This window comes from Macrobrachium nipponense, chromosome 14 (genome assembly GCF_015104395.2).
Source record: "Macrobrachium nipponense isolate FS-2020 chromosome 14, ASM1510439v2, whole genome shotgun sequence".
Classification (NCBI taxonomy): Eukaryota; Metazoa; Arthropoda; class Malacostraca; order Decapoda; family Palaemonidae; genus Macrobrachium; species Macrobrachium nipponense.
In genome coordinates this window covers 82,055,134-82,073,036 of record NC_087207.1, presented here as the reverse complement: position 1 = coordinate 82,073,036, position 17,903 = coordinate 82,055,134, and positions in this window count along the sequence as shown.

The following is a 17,903-nucleotide window of genomic DNA, read 5'->3' as shown; positions in this document are numbered from 1 at the left end:
AACAACAGAAGATGTCAGTATCCAGCATGATCTGAGAGTGCATCATAAATTAATAATCTGGAAAGAACTGGATACTGAAGCCATAAGACCAATTGGAAGAGGATGGGAACTTGATCGAAGTCATAAGTTAAGACCTGAGACGCTTATCGGCAATCTAGCCCCTGATGAACTGCTGAAATCGGAATGTTGCAGTTGCAGGGAAAGTGAGAACAGAGCCAAACGATGAGATGCAGAAGTAGAAGAGAATGGCTCTTTTGTGCTACAGCCTGTGGGGTCTGCGATGGCCATTGTTCAAATGGAGAAGAAGCAATGATAAATGATGTCTTGTCAGAGGAAGTTGAAGATATCTCATTTAGTTTTGGTATTATTAGTTGTATCTATTCTTAAACAAATTACAAATAGTATTAGAACTGTAGTACCGATATCAATATCTTTGGTCTTTTATAGTTAAAACTTGATTTATCTAGTATATATTAATTTTTCTAAAGTTTTCCCTTGGATATTTTGTTTTCAATAAATGATCTTTTTTCAGATAAAGAATGAATTGCTTGTTAATTAGATATTCATAATGAAATTGAAATGCAAAAAAAAATTAATTGCAATACCTCCAATATTATTAGCGCTATGAAGTTGATGATTACATCATATTATTTTGATTTTCTGAACATTTTTTAATTCCATGCACTTTTTTCTTTTTTATAAGCGACCCATTTGTGAGTTACATAAAAGGGGCTGCATCTTTGCTATTGTTTTGCGATGAAAATTTGGATACTTAAAATTTCAATTGCAATATCTCAGACAGAATTTAAGATATGAGGTCAAAATTACATCCTATGGTGTGTATTGTACTCTACATCTTTTTTATTCTATGAACTTCTTTCCGAAGAATGACCATTTTGTATTTACATAAAGAACGCTACATTTTCGTTTCTTTTTTTTGTGTGTTTTTTTTGTTTGCCATCATTACAAACAATTGTAATTGCAATATCTCCTATATAATTTGACGTATGAAGTTATAAGTCCCATCACATAATGTATTTTGATATTCTGCTTCTTTTTTCTTCTATACCTTTTTTCAAATGAGTGACCGATTTGTAGTTACATAAAGAAAAACGCTAAATGTTTCCATTGTTTTTTTGCGATGAAATTTGGATACAACAAATTTCAATTGCAATGTCCCTATATAATTTGAGGTATGAAGTTAAAAGTCACCCCACATGATGTATTTTGATATTCTGCATCTTTTTTTCTTCCATGAACTTCTCTCCTATGAATGACCGTTTTCCAGATACAGAGAGAAACCTGACATCATTCAAATTTTGAACGGTCATAGCACCCGAACTATTAAATACTTTGAAAAGGGGGATGCAGCATTGGATGTTTTTATGATTCCAACTTTTGTTCTTCTATGCATTACTTTCATATGATTAGCGGTCCGAAAGTTTGTTTTATTTTTTATCCATTTTTATGGTAAAAAAACCTTCTATTTTTCCATTCATGTGTTGTGGTAAAGGAGGCCGAACAGATATGTTACCCAGCCCTTAGACACAATTTTATTTTTCTTTTTTGATACTAGATACATATCCCTCCACATTTCATAAAAAAAATCTTATTTTTTGGAATTTTCCCACAGATTTCTTGCATTTTACCATAACTTTAATTTATAAAATGAGCGTTTCTCCTGGAGTCCTTCAGGAAGTGGAAGAATTCTGTGCCGAATGGTTCCAAAGACAAACTCTGCATTTCTCTAGATATTTTGCACAGATTCATATATTTCACAGGTGCAGACTGACTTCTAGGTCAGTTCTATATCATCTAATGAAGGAGAAAAGATATAAAAATTAAATAAAAGAGTAAAATTTCATCTTTAATTCAAATTTAAATGATATATTCTAACTACTAGACCCAGTTCACATTATGCGGAAACCGCAATGGCAACCACGCGGATGCAAAAATTGGTGACCGTACACATTATGACGGTTACCTGCTAGTTTCATAGGAAATGGATGAAATAAAATGCGTACGATATGTTCAAAAGACTATAACCAAAACAGAATAACTATAAAATCATTTAACGATCTACTTACACTGAATAAAGATGATTGTTCATCAAATAACATATTGCGTGTATTCATTTATATGTACACACACACATTATATATATATATATATATATACCCACACACATCACATATATATATATATATATATATATATATATATATATATATATATATATATATATATATATATAAATAAAGGTTTTTTGCACGAAGGAAAAAGTGAAAAAGCGAGATAGCCAAGTACTTTCGGTCCTGTTCGGACCCTTTACTGAAGGCAAACAGTTTGCCTTCAGAACAAGACCGAAAGTACTTGGCTATCTTTCTTTTTAATTTTTTTCCTTCGAGGCAAAAAAAATCTTTATTTATACATAGCATCACGTTTTATATACTTCGTGATCAAGTTATATATATATATATATATATATATATATATATATATATATATATATATATATATAGATATGTATATATACATATTTCTTTTACAGATGGCTTAACAAAAATGAATTCTCTATTTGACATTTATTTGAGAAAGACTGGTGGGTTTCTTTGACAGTTGAAATAGTATGTGACAATTTTAGAAATGGTGTTTCAAGGTTTTTGGGATTTTAAATTCCTTTTCTCTTATTTTCATGTTATCTATTTTAGGGAATAAAGACTATTTTTTGTCTCAAGCGTTTTAATTAGCCTAGATATAATGATTGGTTTTAGCTGCGGTAATGTCACATTGCTGGGAACGTTACAGGTAGGTCATACCATTAGGTTATGAATTCTCTCCTTAATTACACAGCGGTCTATCAGACTGCCATAACAGGTGGTGGCAGTCTAGAAGGGTAATCTGGACTATAGATTATGTTTCTGGATACTGGGGGGTTGCATAGGAGTTAGGAAATCATGTAGATGTTAGAAAAAAGGATTAGATTTAGGTCGTTTGGCAACTGTCCCTCTATCACTGACGAGTATTGTAAGTTGGGGTCAGCAAAAATTCATTCGTCGGCAACCCACAACGCCTCCCAAGGCAGTAAGGTTGCAAAAAGTGTGTTAACGTGGCGAGTGTTATAAATGTAGTGTGGACTATCTAAATATGGTGCCTATTATAGAGTATTTATTACAGCTGGCTATCGGTTTTTGTGGCCATGGGTCATGGAGACATTATCAAGCAGATATGCTATGCGAAAAGAGGAATTTTGGTGAGTGTTAGAATTTCTTTTTGTTTTCTCTCTCTCGCCTCGAGAGATTGTACTTCTATCCTGTTTTCTTTTTCATTAGGTGAGGCTTAGTAATTTGCATATTTGGAACATTGTGATTTGATTTTTTAAAAGTAGTATTTACCAAAGTTGTTTGATTTTCTCGCAGGAATTTGTTTATTGAGGGGAATATACAGCGTCGAGTGTTTCACTTTTTTTTTATGTGGGTGTGTGTGATGTGGGTGTTGGTTCTTGTCAGCTATGCTGAGTGTAGCATCTGGGATTGCAAGTCCGCAAAAAGCTGGCGGTTGATAATAAAAGAGCGACAAATAGGTAAGTCACAGTCTCTTCCTCCCATTTTCTTTCTCTGTGCCAGTGACCCAGATTCGGTCAGCTGTTGAACTTGCCTTGAAATGATCGTGGGGATCTTCTCCTGCAGACTTGAAAAACATTTACTTCTAAAATGTTGGGATTAGTATATGTATTTTCTTTTAAACTTATGAAATATTGTTGATACGCCAATGTTATTAAGGTAGGGACGAATCCTGAATACTAAAGGAGACAAAATAGCGGATGCAAATAATAGCGGCCAAATTTTGTTGCATATAGTCACTAATGTTGCAGCCGGAGTTCGCCCTTTTTGGCGTTTGGTCGGTGGCGTTCTTTCCCAGTCAGTGCAAATTTTTATTGAAGGAGGGAATGACTTTTTTAACGGGAAGGGAATTAAGTAATGCAGAGGCCTCCACAGAGGCAAAAGCCTTGTTGGATTTCGACAAAGGCACCTGTATGGATAGAATTGTTGATTTGTAATGATATAGTTAGGAAAGATAAGGAGAATACGTATGTGGTAGAGCTCAAGGATTGGAGAAAGGATAGTGGTTCAGTGGCTATTATAATCAGGGTCATAAATGCAAAGAAGGGAGAAAATCTTTAGGGAACACTTAGCTAATGCAGACTACAAGGAGCATATAGAAGCTGTAAGTGATGTTTTGGCTGAATTTGGAGTTTACTGTGCCTTTAAAAGGGAATAAGTTAGGATTGATTAAAGCGTTATAACGTAAGGTGTATCTAGAAGAGGGTACCAAACACATCTTTATTCCCGCATACCATATACCCTACAAAATCAGGGAACAGGTAAAGAAAGAGGTTAGTAAATGGAAAGATGAAGGAATTATTAAACCCAGTGCATCCCCATACAACTTTCCCTTATTGACGGTGCCTTAGAAGGACGGCTCTGTCCAAGTATGCATGGATTTCAGAAAATTGTACGAAAAAAGAATTCCTGACCGTTATATGGTCGCTTCCATACTAGACCTGTGAGGGTAACTTCTTGCAATTTAGGGGCATACCCAATACCAAGTAGGCCCTTTCTTGGGGATTTTTTGTGAATCAGGGTATAGCTACTGATATTTATTGATAGCAATAGATGAACGGACAACGGTAGTGGAAATTTTTCCGTTTAAGAATAAAACGGGAAACGAAGTGGCTGTAGCATTTTTCAATGGGTTCATTTGTAGGTATGGATCACCAGAAGTTTTGTTGACTGATAACTATGGTAGGGAGTGTCTGGCAGAAGTAATGAGGATGCAGAAAGTAACAATTATTCCACAGAGACCCGAAGCTAATGGGTTATGTGAAGGAGCAAACAGAAAAGTGCTTGAGGTTCTCAGGAAGACTATAGGAGGATATGATAGGAACTGGAATAGATATAAATACTACTATGGTCAGTGGCTCTATCAAAATGTCCCCATTCGAAGCATTACTTGGTTGCCAGGCGCGAGGCACATTTGATTGGTTGCTTATACCTTCTCACGGGGAAGATATAATCAAGTCATTAATCTCTATGACAAAGGAGACATTCTTGTCTCAGCCGTAATCTCGAGGCTAAGACTCGAGAAATGGAAGAAAAAAGCAATTGGAAATCATAAGACGTTGAAGTTGCTATTGGAGATAATGTATTCTTGAAAATTAGAGTGAAAAATTAATCAAATTATAAGTTAGGTTCAAAGTTTGAGAAGCCTTTTAGTTATTGAAGAAGAGAGGAAACAATTTTTAGTCTTGAATGAAAAGACAGGTCGGTCTAGATTGATGCATATATCAAAGATTAGGAAGCATGGAAAAAGGGTGATAAGGGAAAACATTGCACAGTTTATATATATATATATATATATATATATATATATATATAATATATATATATATATATATATATATATGCATCTCATATATTTTTTTCTTTTTTCTGTTTTAGAAATGGATGAGGAAATGTGAAATACAGAATTCTGAAGTAGTTTATATTTTATTTAATCAGTCTTATTTAACATTAATTTTTTTTTCTTTTTCTTCTTTCACTATTTTCTTATTATGCGCAACTGCAGCGATTCAGAGGAAATACCTGGGGTAATTGTGAAATAATGGAGGAATTAGGGTGAAATATGTGGGGATAAACGCCGAGTTGAGAAATATTATAAGGGTTTTTTGGTGTTGATGATTTTTTTGCTGATGATTTTATGGTTTTATGAGCCAATGGGGTGGTGATTATGGTTATTATGACATTATGGCTCTTGGCAGCGGTACTGATCCATTGTGGTTTTGCGGTTTTATGGTGAGGCGGTGTATTCTATGAGGTTATATTCACTAGTGTTATTTTGTGGATTATGATTGATATTTCGTCGATTGTGGTTCAATGAGGTTATATCCTGCCGAGGTGGTTTTCTTTGGTGTGGTTTCATTTGGGGTTATAACAAGGATTTGTGGTTTTGGTAAGGATTTATTATGAGGATTAATGAGGTTCGTAGGTATCAGCGAGAATTTTTTTTTGAGGATTTCCAAGTGAGCATTAACAAAGATTTGTGGTTTTGGTAAGGATTTACTTTGAAGTTAATGGTGACTTCGGAATTCATGAGGTTAACTAAACAGGGGTATGTCGCTGTTTGTGGATATTTGGAATAAACAGGTAGTCTGGGGCTGACAATGTGGGTAGTGTCTCAGATGAGACCATTGATGATCTTTTCTTTCAGAGTTGGATACTCGCGAGAAATTTTCTTCTGTTTGGTATTCTAGATGATGACATTCCATTGTGAGGAATCTTAAGGGGTTATTCGTGGAATGCCACTGGTTGTTGTGACGGTAATTTTTGTGTGTGAGGCAAACTACATTTGGTAATGGGGTAAAAGAGTTGAATTACTCATTGCGGGACATCTGTAACTGGGATTGAGTGGTGTTTGTGTTTTTTTATATAGGGTTTTCTTCAGGATGACATGTTATTGTAGAAAGGGGTTAGAATTTATCTTGTCATAACATATAAATGAAAGTCAAACATTATATTTTGCTGGAGATTAATTGTATAAACATTACGGGGGTTTGTTGGTGTACTTATCAGATAAGGGAATAATTGAGTTGTCAGTTAGTGATATTAGTTTTTCCCAGTATTTTAAAAAAGGGTCAGTAGATAGCAACCACTTTTATTTTAGTGATGAATTTCAGTTTTTAGCAACTGACTGTGAGGTTGAGCAATTTAGTCCATGACAGATTCATGGGTGAAAGTAGGAATCTCTTTTTAGTAATACATAAACTTGTCAGGGGTCAGTTGAACCTGTTCATGACGAAACACGGAGACACGATGACTTTGAAGAATTCACAAACTCATATCGATTGGTGACAACAAAAACAGATATTATGAGGGTCTAATGCGCCAGATGTATGGTCTTCACCATGGGCAACAAGGTCACAGATCGCTACCACAGGTACCAGAAATCTTCGATGGCTCGAGTAGAGTCATCTCAGGATAAATTCTGAGGCAAACCAAGGATCTACGATACTTCTACGAAGCGGGTGCAGGAAGCACTTGCATGGGAGATGCCGAATATTTCAGGTTTAGCATAATAGGTGGTTACGGTTCCTCCATTGGAAGACGACGGATCTACAGTTATTCAACAAGGGTATTTATGATGCACCTACAGAGGTACCGCAAGGCAATAAAACTTCCACCTACATTGGATGCAATTATGGTTCCTCTACCAAAGGGATAACGGAAGGGATGATTTAATTTTGAAACAGAACTAAAAACATAACAGTTCCCGCAGTGATTGCTGGTTATTGGATGCAATAATGATGGTCGTGTGCATTGCAGGGGCCATAAAATTTGGATATAGCCGGCGTGGTAGGAGGACCCCAGCTGTGGAAGTGGCTCTGAATCATGTGGCAAGTTGAAAGACATTATGAACTCTATACCAGTAGCTGGTCTAGTATGCACTGGGCTGCATAAAGGTAGTGGCCGGGCTGTGTGACAAGCACTGGTATGCAAAGAGTTAGAATTAACTCAAGCAACAGTTGACGCCAACAAGATTGGAATGCTTAGCTGCACAGTCTCGAGTGTTTTGGAAAATTTGAAAACATTCATGAATTCTTCATAACATTAGCAAGCCACATCGGCGAGAGCACAAAATGCGCAAATGCCCTGGTTAGTTGGAAGTCATATGAATGTGATGTCAGAAAAATATAGTTGCATGTGTATGTTAGTTGATGTGCCAAACAGGACATGTACATGATACTTGCAGAAGGCATGTACATCGGAATCGTGAGTAGACTATCATGTATATGTTAGTATGTCCGTTAGCGTGCTAAAGTTTGTACAGGGGCATGAATGGTAATATAATGCCCTAGTGTGGTGATTAATGGGGTAATTAGACAACACTTTTGTGGGGGTCGCCAGAGACTTTAGAAAGCCAAGGAGGTGCTTAGATTCGTCGGGGAAGGTAAAGAATATTTAAAAGAGTGTTTGTCACTACTGAAAATGAATTCTCTATTCGACATTTATTTAAGAAAGATTGATGGGTTTCTTTGATAGTGGAAATAGTTTATGACAACTTTAGAAATGGTTTTTCAAGGTTTTTGGGATTTAAAATTAATATTCTTTAATTTCCATGTAAGTTATTTTGGGGAAATAAAGATTATTTTTGTCTCTCAAGAGTTTGAATTAGCCTAGATTTAATGACTGGGTTTAACTGCGGAAATGTCATGTTGCTAGGAACATTACTGATAGGTCATGCTACTAGGTTAGAAAGTCTCTCTTTAATTAAAAAGCAGCCCATCAAAATGTTCCCAAGTGGCACTGGCAGAGAGTTGATACCAAGTGTACCTGGGACGGGTCCCGGAGGTGCAAAACCTCTCGGTGTGCCTATGGTGATGGGAGACAGGGATTCCTGTCTCAGGTGGAAGGCTGAGCCTTTTGGAGAATTGACAGTGTCTGCTGCTATTAGTTTGCTAGGGCGCCCAGACCTATTATTGGAGCGCCATATTACATTACAGAACTTGTAGCTGAACTGTGAAGGGTCGAACTTCCTTTGTGGTGAGGGAAGAGACCCTTGGTTGTGGATTCTCACTGAGGCCGGAGATTTTGGCCTTAGAATGCACATTGGAGTGCCCCTTCCATTGACCATATTTGGTGAGGTTAAGGAAGGTAGTGGCAGATAGGGGTGCATGCCTGCGCACCGTGGTGCCCGTGTCCCGGTCTGGTGGTGTTGAGGTAGTGGAGGCCTGTGTGGTGGAGGTAGCTTGGTACTGGAGAAGTGCGGGTGAGGGACATCCCCAGAAGAGGTCTCATCCCAATAGGAAACCTACTCTGTGATGGATTTTGCTCACCAAGCCCAAGCAGTGAGGTTGTGAACATGAAGGAGTGATGACCTGCAGGGCATATTGTGGGCACCGGAGATTAGACTGGCCTTTGATCAAAGTTATGTCCACCTGGTGAGTCGTGACATGGCCTGGTCAAGGGCACATGCTTGGGCACATGCTTTGGGCAATCGAGATATCCGGTGGAGTAGTGCCCCTGTAGCCAACAGGCTTTGCAGGAGCCCCGCCCTGGCTGGGTGATCTCTGATGGTGTCTGGGGAAGAAAAGGAGGCACCATTCAGTGGTGTAAGAGGCCTTCTGAGGAGGCTGGTAGTTGGCATCTATCTTGAGTCGGCACTCTGCTGTGGTGTGACCCACCTTGCAGAAGTTGTCAAGTCGGCGGGGGCTTCCATGGGTAGCTGTTTCTTCGGGCAGGTGGGATCTGGAAAGATGATGACTGGGTGGCACTATGTGCTGGTGAGAGGTATAAACATCTCCCAGTTGTCAGCCATGCGTCAAGCTTCTGCTAGTGGTCTTGGGTTGTTTTTCTCATCGTTATGGTGCACTGTGAGTGGTCAGGAACACACTGGTAGAGGTCCTCCAGCATGATCCTGTTAAACAGGTCCTAGAACTTGATGCATGACGTGGCATTGAGCCAGTGCTGTCCGTTTGGGTCTTAGAGTAGAAGAATTTACTCCAGGCCCAACCAACATCCTTGGCCTGACTCGGAAATGCTGTCTCCTTCTCTCCAGGGTGATTTCTTATATGCCTTTGTTGATCCCCCATCGAACTTCCACCATGTCCCCTCACTGACCCTGATCCATCAAGCGGAGAGCCGTTTTTAACTTTGCCGTCCAGGGTTTGGTTGGCATGGCATGGGGTGGCCCCTCTCAGTCTCAGTGGCGTGGTATAAATTTTGTCGTAAGAGTACTTCGACTTCTTCCAGCCATGCCTTGGGCTCATCCTCCGGCCATTGGGGTATCAGAGCATTAAAACTTGCAATTGGATTTTGAGGTACAGGTGCGGTCTGGAAGCTTGCTGAGTGGCCAGAGCTTCAGCACCTTCCCTTCGAGCCTTCTCCATCTCGAGCCCCCCCTCCTTATCCTTGAGGGCTAGCTCAATGCTTCTTCTCTTCTTCTTGCCCTATTCTTCTTCTCTTCTTTTTGCCTTCCTCTTTCTTCTTTTGCCCTTCCTTCTCTTTTCTTTTGCTTCCTTCTTCTTGTAATCTTTTTTTGCCTTCCTCTTCTTCTTGGACTTCCTCTCTTCTCTTCTTTGCTTTCCCTTTCTCGCCTGGAGTATATCATCCAGCTGCTCTTTCACCACTGGTTGAGTTCCTGTCTTGTATAACCAGCATCCCTGCCCATGGTCATGATGGCTTGGCGCACCTCTAACGACATAGTTCCGGTTTATTGGGAAGCTCGTGGAGGATGGTTCTGGATTATATATAATATATATATATATATATATATATATATATATATATATATATATATATTATATATATATATATATATATATAATTACATTAAATAATTTATTTTGCAGTGAGTATGCATATATGTGGGGAAATCTGGTGTACAAAGCATTAGCAGGTGTTGCTGCCGGTGCTCGTACTCTGTTTACTTGAATATTGTATTCATCCTACTACGTATTGGCAATTTATAACCCGGCATAGATCACCATGGCTCATATATAGAACTGAAATGAGATATGATAATTAACTTCAATTAATTTATGTTGTATAAATTTCTCAGAACCCTAAAATGATTCTTGTCAACTCTTTCTTGATTCACTGTTTTAGAATATATTAATTGGTTTCATATGTCGGTATATTACTCTTTCTCGTGTTCATTCAAGCAGAAAGTAACTTTTTATCTTAAGAGTTGTCGCATTTAGTTTTCCAACGTGTAAATCCTATTTTATGAACAGAGAGGTTATGATTTTTTAATTTGCCAGGGAATTTAAAACATGTATGGAATATCAAAGCGCATGTGGCCGATTGTGAGCGTCCTGTTGCTTTGCTAGCATGGCATGCATCCAAACGAATATCTATTTCTAACTAATAATTAAATCATTAATATTAGTCCACGTTTCCTTAAAGAAAAGAAAACATTGTCTAGTCTGTTTTGTCTGAGATTTCTCTAAGACAAAACATTCTACACATTTGAAACTCTTGTATTACCTTAACCAATTCTAACCCTCCCCCGATACCCCCAACTTTTTGTGGAGAACCGAGGCCGGTTGAACTGATTTTTTTTCAAAGTAATTTCTGTTTAGCACTTTGCATTGCGCATATAGGCTACAGTTAGTCTCATTGCCATTTTAAACTATACATTAGAGAACTATGGAAAAGTTAAGTAAAAAGAAATTCAATATATATAATAATATATAAATTATATTATATATATTAATTAATATATATTAATATATTATGTAAATATAGTTATAATATATTTATATAGTGTATGTGTTGTGGTGTGTGTAAGTGCATGTGTATGTTGTGTGTGATAATTATATCCACTTAAGCACAAACTACGAAGCAGTGAGCATGGTGGAGATAGGTTCATTACGATTCAAATTCCAAAACCTCGGATTCGACGGAATATATGAAACAGTCGAAATCGGTTCTTATCTCCGTTGATGCTTGAGTGGCTTATCTACCGTCCTCCAAAGACCCATCACAAAACGTTCAAAAGGTCGAACTCCTGGTCGGAGTAAGGGCTTCCTATGTATTAATCCATTTGAGTTTAAGTTATTTCGGGAGTATATTGAATTTATATATGAATGAATGCATGTACGGGTAAGGTTTTGCTCGTGAAAATGTCATTATCATTGTTGCTTTTATAAACAGTTTATCTTTCACATTTTAACCAGCACATATTTTCAACATGGTATCTTCCCTTTTGATAGATATTCCTATTGATAACCTGAAGTTTGAGGCAAAAATCTTACCAGATTACTTTTAAGTCTTCTGGTCGTAAAGCAAACTTCTTGCCTTATGACCAGTAGGCTTAAAGGCAATCTGATAAAAGGTGCCTCAAACTTCAGGTTACCACTAGGAGCATGTATCAAAAGTGAGTATCCGATGTTTAAAATATGTGACATTTACAAATGTGAAAGATAAACTTATTATAAAAGCAACAATGATAATAATGATTCACATTAGTAATACTAGTAACTGTTACCTCATTACATCCGTCGTTGGAGATACAGTTAATCCAGGACAAAGTTAGTGTTTCTTAGTCTTGAGTGTTTGTTTCATTCTGCTTCCTGACTTTACTTTGAATACACGTGGTTATGTAATGATGCTCCAGAGATAAATTCAGTGGCTCCGAAATATAGTTATCTGAAAGGCAACTTTAATATCAATAGATCGATCAGTTATCATTCAAAAGCAACACTACAATAAATGAAATTCAGATATCAATTAAAGGTTTGGTCAGATTATCACAAAATACATCAACCTGTCGTATTTATTTTATGATTACAAATATTGACAACATTTATAAATGATTATCAGATAAAGTTCTACAAACTATTAATTACGTTATCAATTCACAAAAGTAAAGACAAAGTATCCGAAGTCTAACTATAATGGTGGTTATTTTTTTTTTTCTTTTAAATTTTTTTTTTCATTTTCTCCACTTTGCCGTACAGGGGTTTCCAGTTTTCCAGACCCCTTCGTAAATGTCACCAGGAAGAAAAAATTATACTTCCTTGGGATGTATATTTTTGCCAGACTTCGATGGACAAAGTTCTGAAGGGTTAGTGGCATTTGTTTACCTCTGGTGCAACTACATCACAACTTGTGGAACAACATGAATATATATATATATATATATTATATATATATTTATATATATATATATATATATATATATATATATTATATATATATATATATATATAATAATTATAATAATAATAATAATAATAAAAAAAAAAGCGAAATTGGTGTCCGAAGTAAAGTTAGAGTAAACTAAAACGTGTAAAGGTAACATCATAAATTGCAAATACAGCAATGATAATATAAGAATGCGTTTCTCTGTTATAAATTTTGACCTTATTTTGATAAATATGTAATACTTAGCCTTTATCAGAGTCAAATGAGTTGATCTGGGTAACATTCACTGCATGGTGCCTGTGGAAACAACGTGTGTATACATACAGGAAGTCATTGCTTTAAAAGCTATACGTTGGAATCCCATTGGAACTGGGCAAATTGTATGGTACTCCAGCTCATTAATCATACTAGCAATTTAATCACGCCAGTCCCTCCCAATTAATTCATCAGAGGTGATGAATGGTAAACCAAGGTAATTTCCACTTGATGATGTCAATTAGTCAGATTTTATTTTGGTGTAATTAATAACATATGAACCGATTAGTACGATTTTTACCATTTGAATCCGAATAGAGTTTTGGTTAATGGCAGCAGGACTTTATGGCAGATTTTTCTAAAACGGGAGAATTTTTAACGTGGGATTTTACATTTTCCACGCTATGTTTGTTACAAGAATACCGTGGGATCAAGGAATACAGTATTTAAGTATTTTACTTAATGTGTGTAAGTATTCAAAAGATTATTTAGATATACATGACTTTTAATAAATCATATTAGATATATGGGGTGGTGTTATATTGAATTGGCATAGCTTTTTCTCTTTTTATTTTTCAGCTGATTGTCATGGATTACATATTACCTAAATGGTAAGCTATTGCACATAGTATGTTACCGAACACAAAGCCCATGTCAACGTAAAAAAAATAACACAAAAACAGCTAAAATCAAATAAATACCTTTTATTGATTATAGATTCATTTTTTCAAAGTCATTTCCTCATGGGGGAGGGGATTTGGTATTTGAATATACATCACTTCAAGAAAAGACATGTATTTTGAAATCAATAAAAATAAAAAAGATTGTAATGACCCCAAGTTGTGCATGCTTCATTTAATTAGTTCCTTGGGATCGCTCGATGTAATCGATATGTTGCGTCCATTTGGTCGCTCGATGACCCTCCCTCAAACCAGTGCTTCACGAGGGCCACCTTCAACTCCTGACTAATTGGTTTTAACGCCGGAAGGATTACCAGGCCTGAAATTCCGAATGATTAATGTGCATCCCCTGTCACTGTAAATGGAAAATGAATGAAACATTGTAACATTTAATTTGAATTTATATAACTGCCTTTTATTTCAGGACTAGTTGCTAGCCGTAAGACTGTTAGAGAGAGAGAGAGAGAAGAGAGAGAGAGAGAGAGAGAGAGAGAGAGAGAGATTTGTCTTTATTAATACCGATGAAATTATTCTTTATTACGGTATGTTATCATCGGTAAGGACGCTATTTCTTCCTTTTTTGGTGTTTACTTCGTTAGTCTGCTCGTCAGTCAGACTGTTTGTTAACAGGACTGCGGAAAATTATCTGGAAGGAATATTTACGAAAATTTCACCAAACTTCCGCATCGTTACATCCAACTAGTGATTATATTTTGTGAGAGATATTGCTGTAACTTTAAGGGAGGAGAGATACTTTGGTAGAAGACTGTTCAACCTATGTGGAGATTTGCAATCGTTTGTTTATAAGCTTTTATTTTTGTTTATTTATTTTTAGAATGATTAAGGAAAAAGTTTTATATGATGTTTTGAGAATTCTTTTTTATAATTATAATGTAAGGGACACAACTAGCAACGGGTGATTGGATTTTGAACTATTCCTTATAAGTCAGTAGTTTTGTGAGCAAAATTAATAAATACTTCTATAACTCAATTTAGATGTAGGTTAATTTTTAACCTGTTAAATTTCGTCTGGATTCCGGCGACTAACTATATCTAAAAAAATTGGTAAAAAATAGATGTTTAAACTCCGCGAGTTTTCAATTTTCAGTTATTTGTTTTTACTCAAAACTTTTAGCAAAACTTATAAGTGAACAATTTTTAAATCAAAAACTCGTGGAGCTTATAAATGTGGAGGCAATCATATATTTAAAAGATAAATTTTTTTCTCATATCTGTTTCAGAAAAAACTACTACTATTTAGAGACTGGAATTTATTGGTAATATAGAGATAAGGTTATTGAACTCTGTCCATTCTCACGAGACTTTCTGTGGATCATAACCATCCTTCTAAAATAAGACAATTAAATCTATGCGAGGGCAATATAAAAATACTTTAAAACAATCGTTTATAAAGTTATTCATTAACACTAAACAACAGAATAAACAGCCGGACAACAAACAAATATATTAAAGGAATAACTTATCAAATCAATTAGAATGCCTCTTCGTTTCTCTATATATCTTTACCAGTACACAGTTTTGAAGATTTGCAAATAAGTTTTCAAAACTTTACTTGTAAATTCAAATTTAATATCTTCCCTAAGTGACGATTTAACAAAATCAATAAGCAGGACTTCACCTCTGCCATTGATCATTCCCATCATATCATGATGCTTTGGTGAACTGTCTACCGATTACTACATACTGACTAAGTGTGTCATTTAGTGGCATAGATCAAGCAATGTATCTTCAGCAATGTCTTGGATTTTAGTACCCAAACAGGGCAAACCTTTCATAAGCTGAGCGCTTATAGCAAAAGGGACAGTAGTATGACGTGGAAATTGTTCACTTTTTCGGAGCATCTATAATGCTAAAATTGGTCAGCGAACTTAATTTACATCAAATTTATATACTTCCATTACAAAATTTTGTTTTACCATTTAATTAAGAATTAGATATTAGGCCTGATTTATAATGAGATAATTCTATTATATATATTTTTTATATGATGTTATATGCTTTTAAGAATTCAAAAAACGAAATAAAAATGTGCTTACCTTTAGAGGCAGTATTAGGCCGTTTCATTCCAGTGTTACACAAGCCTATATTTAAGTACGATATTTTGCATTTGGGCAGTAATGTTCCTAAAAAACATATATGCATTGTCTAATCCACATTTTCTTATGTTCATTTTATTTATTTAACTTTTTTTTAACGCAATAGTCTATCTTTTGTTGTAGTAACGCATACTAGCACCAACTATAATAGCTACGACATATTATGAGAGTAAACACCAAACAAAGCATGTAATTTTACTTATTATAGAGGAAGTGTTAATATGTATTGTCATATGTCATCAACGGAGTGGAAGTACATTGATTTTTACAAATTAATATACTTGCAAATTTGTAGAGGTATTATGTTCATTTCTTAGATTTTCATTTTTAGTTTTAATCTCATAGTCCTACCTGAAACAAGTAAAATGTACCGAAGGAACAAAATGAACGATAAGGTGACAGATCAGATCCATTGTACAAAATGCACCGAAAAAAGAACAAAATATGCCCACTGGATCAAGTGGACAATATGTATGCGATGAACAAAATATACAAATACGCAAAATGTATATAATGGACAAAAATACCTCAAAACAAGATGTTCTGTTTATACATAAAGTATTCTTTCCCATATTCTGCTGGATAAGGTCAAAGTATGTATAAGATATAAAATACTCTACGGATGGCGAACGGCAACTCCGGACCAATACTACCCTTTTCTTGTGAATACCGCATTACTTTTAACAATAAACATGTACTTTTGTACACTCACCTTATTGTGTCTTGTTTGTGAGAGAAATAAAAGAGGGTTCGCCTTTTTGCACAAAGTGAATTTAAGTAGCATATATTGTTACAAATATGAAAGAAATAAGCTAGCTGATGGTATTTTGCATTACGTTTTCAGTTTCAAGTGAGATTGATTTCGTAAATAAGCATGTTTATTGTTAAAGGTAATGCGGTATTCACAAGAAAAGGGTAGTATTGGTCTGGAGTTGCCGTTTGCCCTCCGTAGAGTATTTTATATCATACATATTTTGACCCTATCCAGCAGGACCTTGGCTCTATTATTGCGGATATGGGAAAAAATACAATATGTATAAAAGAACATTTTGTTTTGAGATATTTTGTCCACTATATACATTTTGCGTATTGGTATATTTTATTCATCTCATACATTTTGTCCACTTGATCCAGTGGGTATATTTTGTTCTTTTTCGGTGGATTTTGTACAATGGATATGATCTGTCACCTTATTGTCATTTTGTTCCTTCGGTACATTTTACTTGCGATTCAGGTAGGACCATGAGATTAAAAATAAAAATGAAAATCTAAGAAATGAACATAATACTTCTACAAATTTGCAAGTTTATTAATTTGTAAAAATCAGTGTACTTCCAATCCGTTGTTGATATATCACAAGACATATTAACACTTTCTCTATAATAAGTAAAATTACTTGCTTTGTTTGGCGTTTACTCTCATAATATGTCCTAGCTATTATAGTTGGCGCTAGTATCCGTTACCACAACGGAAGATAGACTATTGCATTAAAAAAAGTTAAATAAATAAAATGAACATAAGAAAATGTGGATTAGACAATAGGTATATGTTTTCTAGGAACATTAATGCCCAAATGCAAAATATCGTACTGAATATAGGTTTGTGTAACATTGGAATGAAACGGCTTTATACTGCCTCTAAAGGTAAGCACATTTTTATTTCGTTTTTTAAATTCTTAAAAGCATATAATATATCTAGAAAAAAATATGTAATAGCATTATCTCATTATAAATCAGGACTAATATCTAATTCTTAATTAAATGGCAAAACAAAATTTTGTGATGGAAGTATATAGATTTGATGTAAATTAAGTTCGCTGACCAATTTTAGTATTATAGATGCTCCGAAAAAATGAACAATTTCCACGTCATACTATTGTCCCTTTTGCTATAAGCGCTCATCTTATGAAATGTTTGCACTGTTTGGGTAATAAAATACAAGACATTGCTGAAGATACATTGCTTGATCTATGCCACTAAATGAGACATTTAAGTCAGTATGTAGTAATCGGTAGACAGTTCACCAAAGCATCATGATATGATGGGAATGATCAATGACTGAGGTGAAGTCCTGCTTATCGATTTTGTTAAATCGTCACTTAGGGAAGATATTAAATTTGAATTTACAAGTAAAGTTTTGAAAAC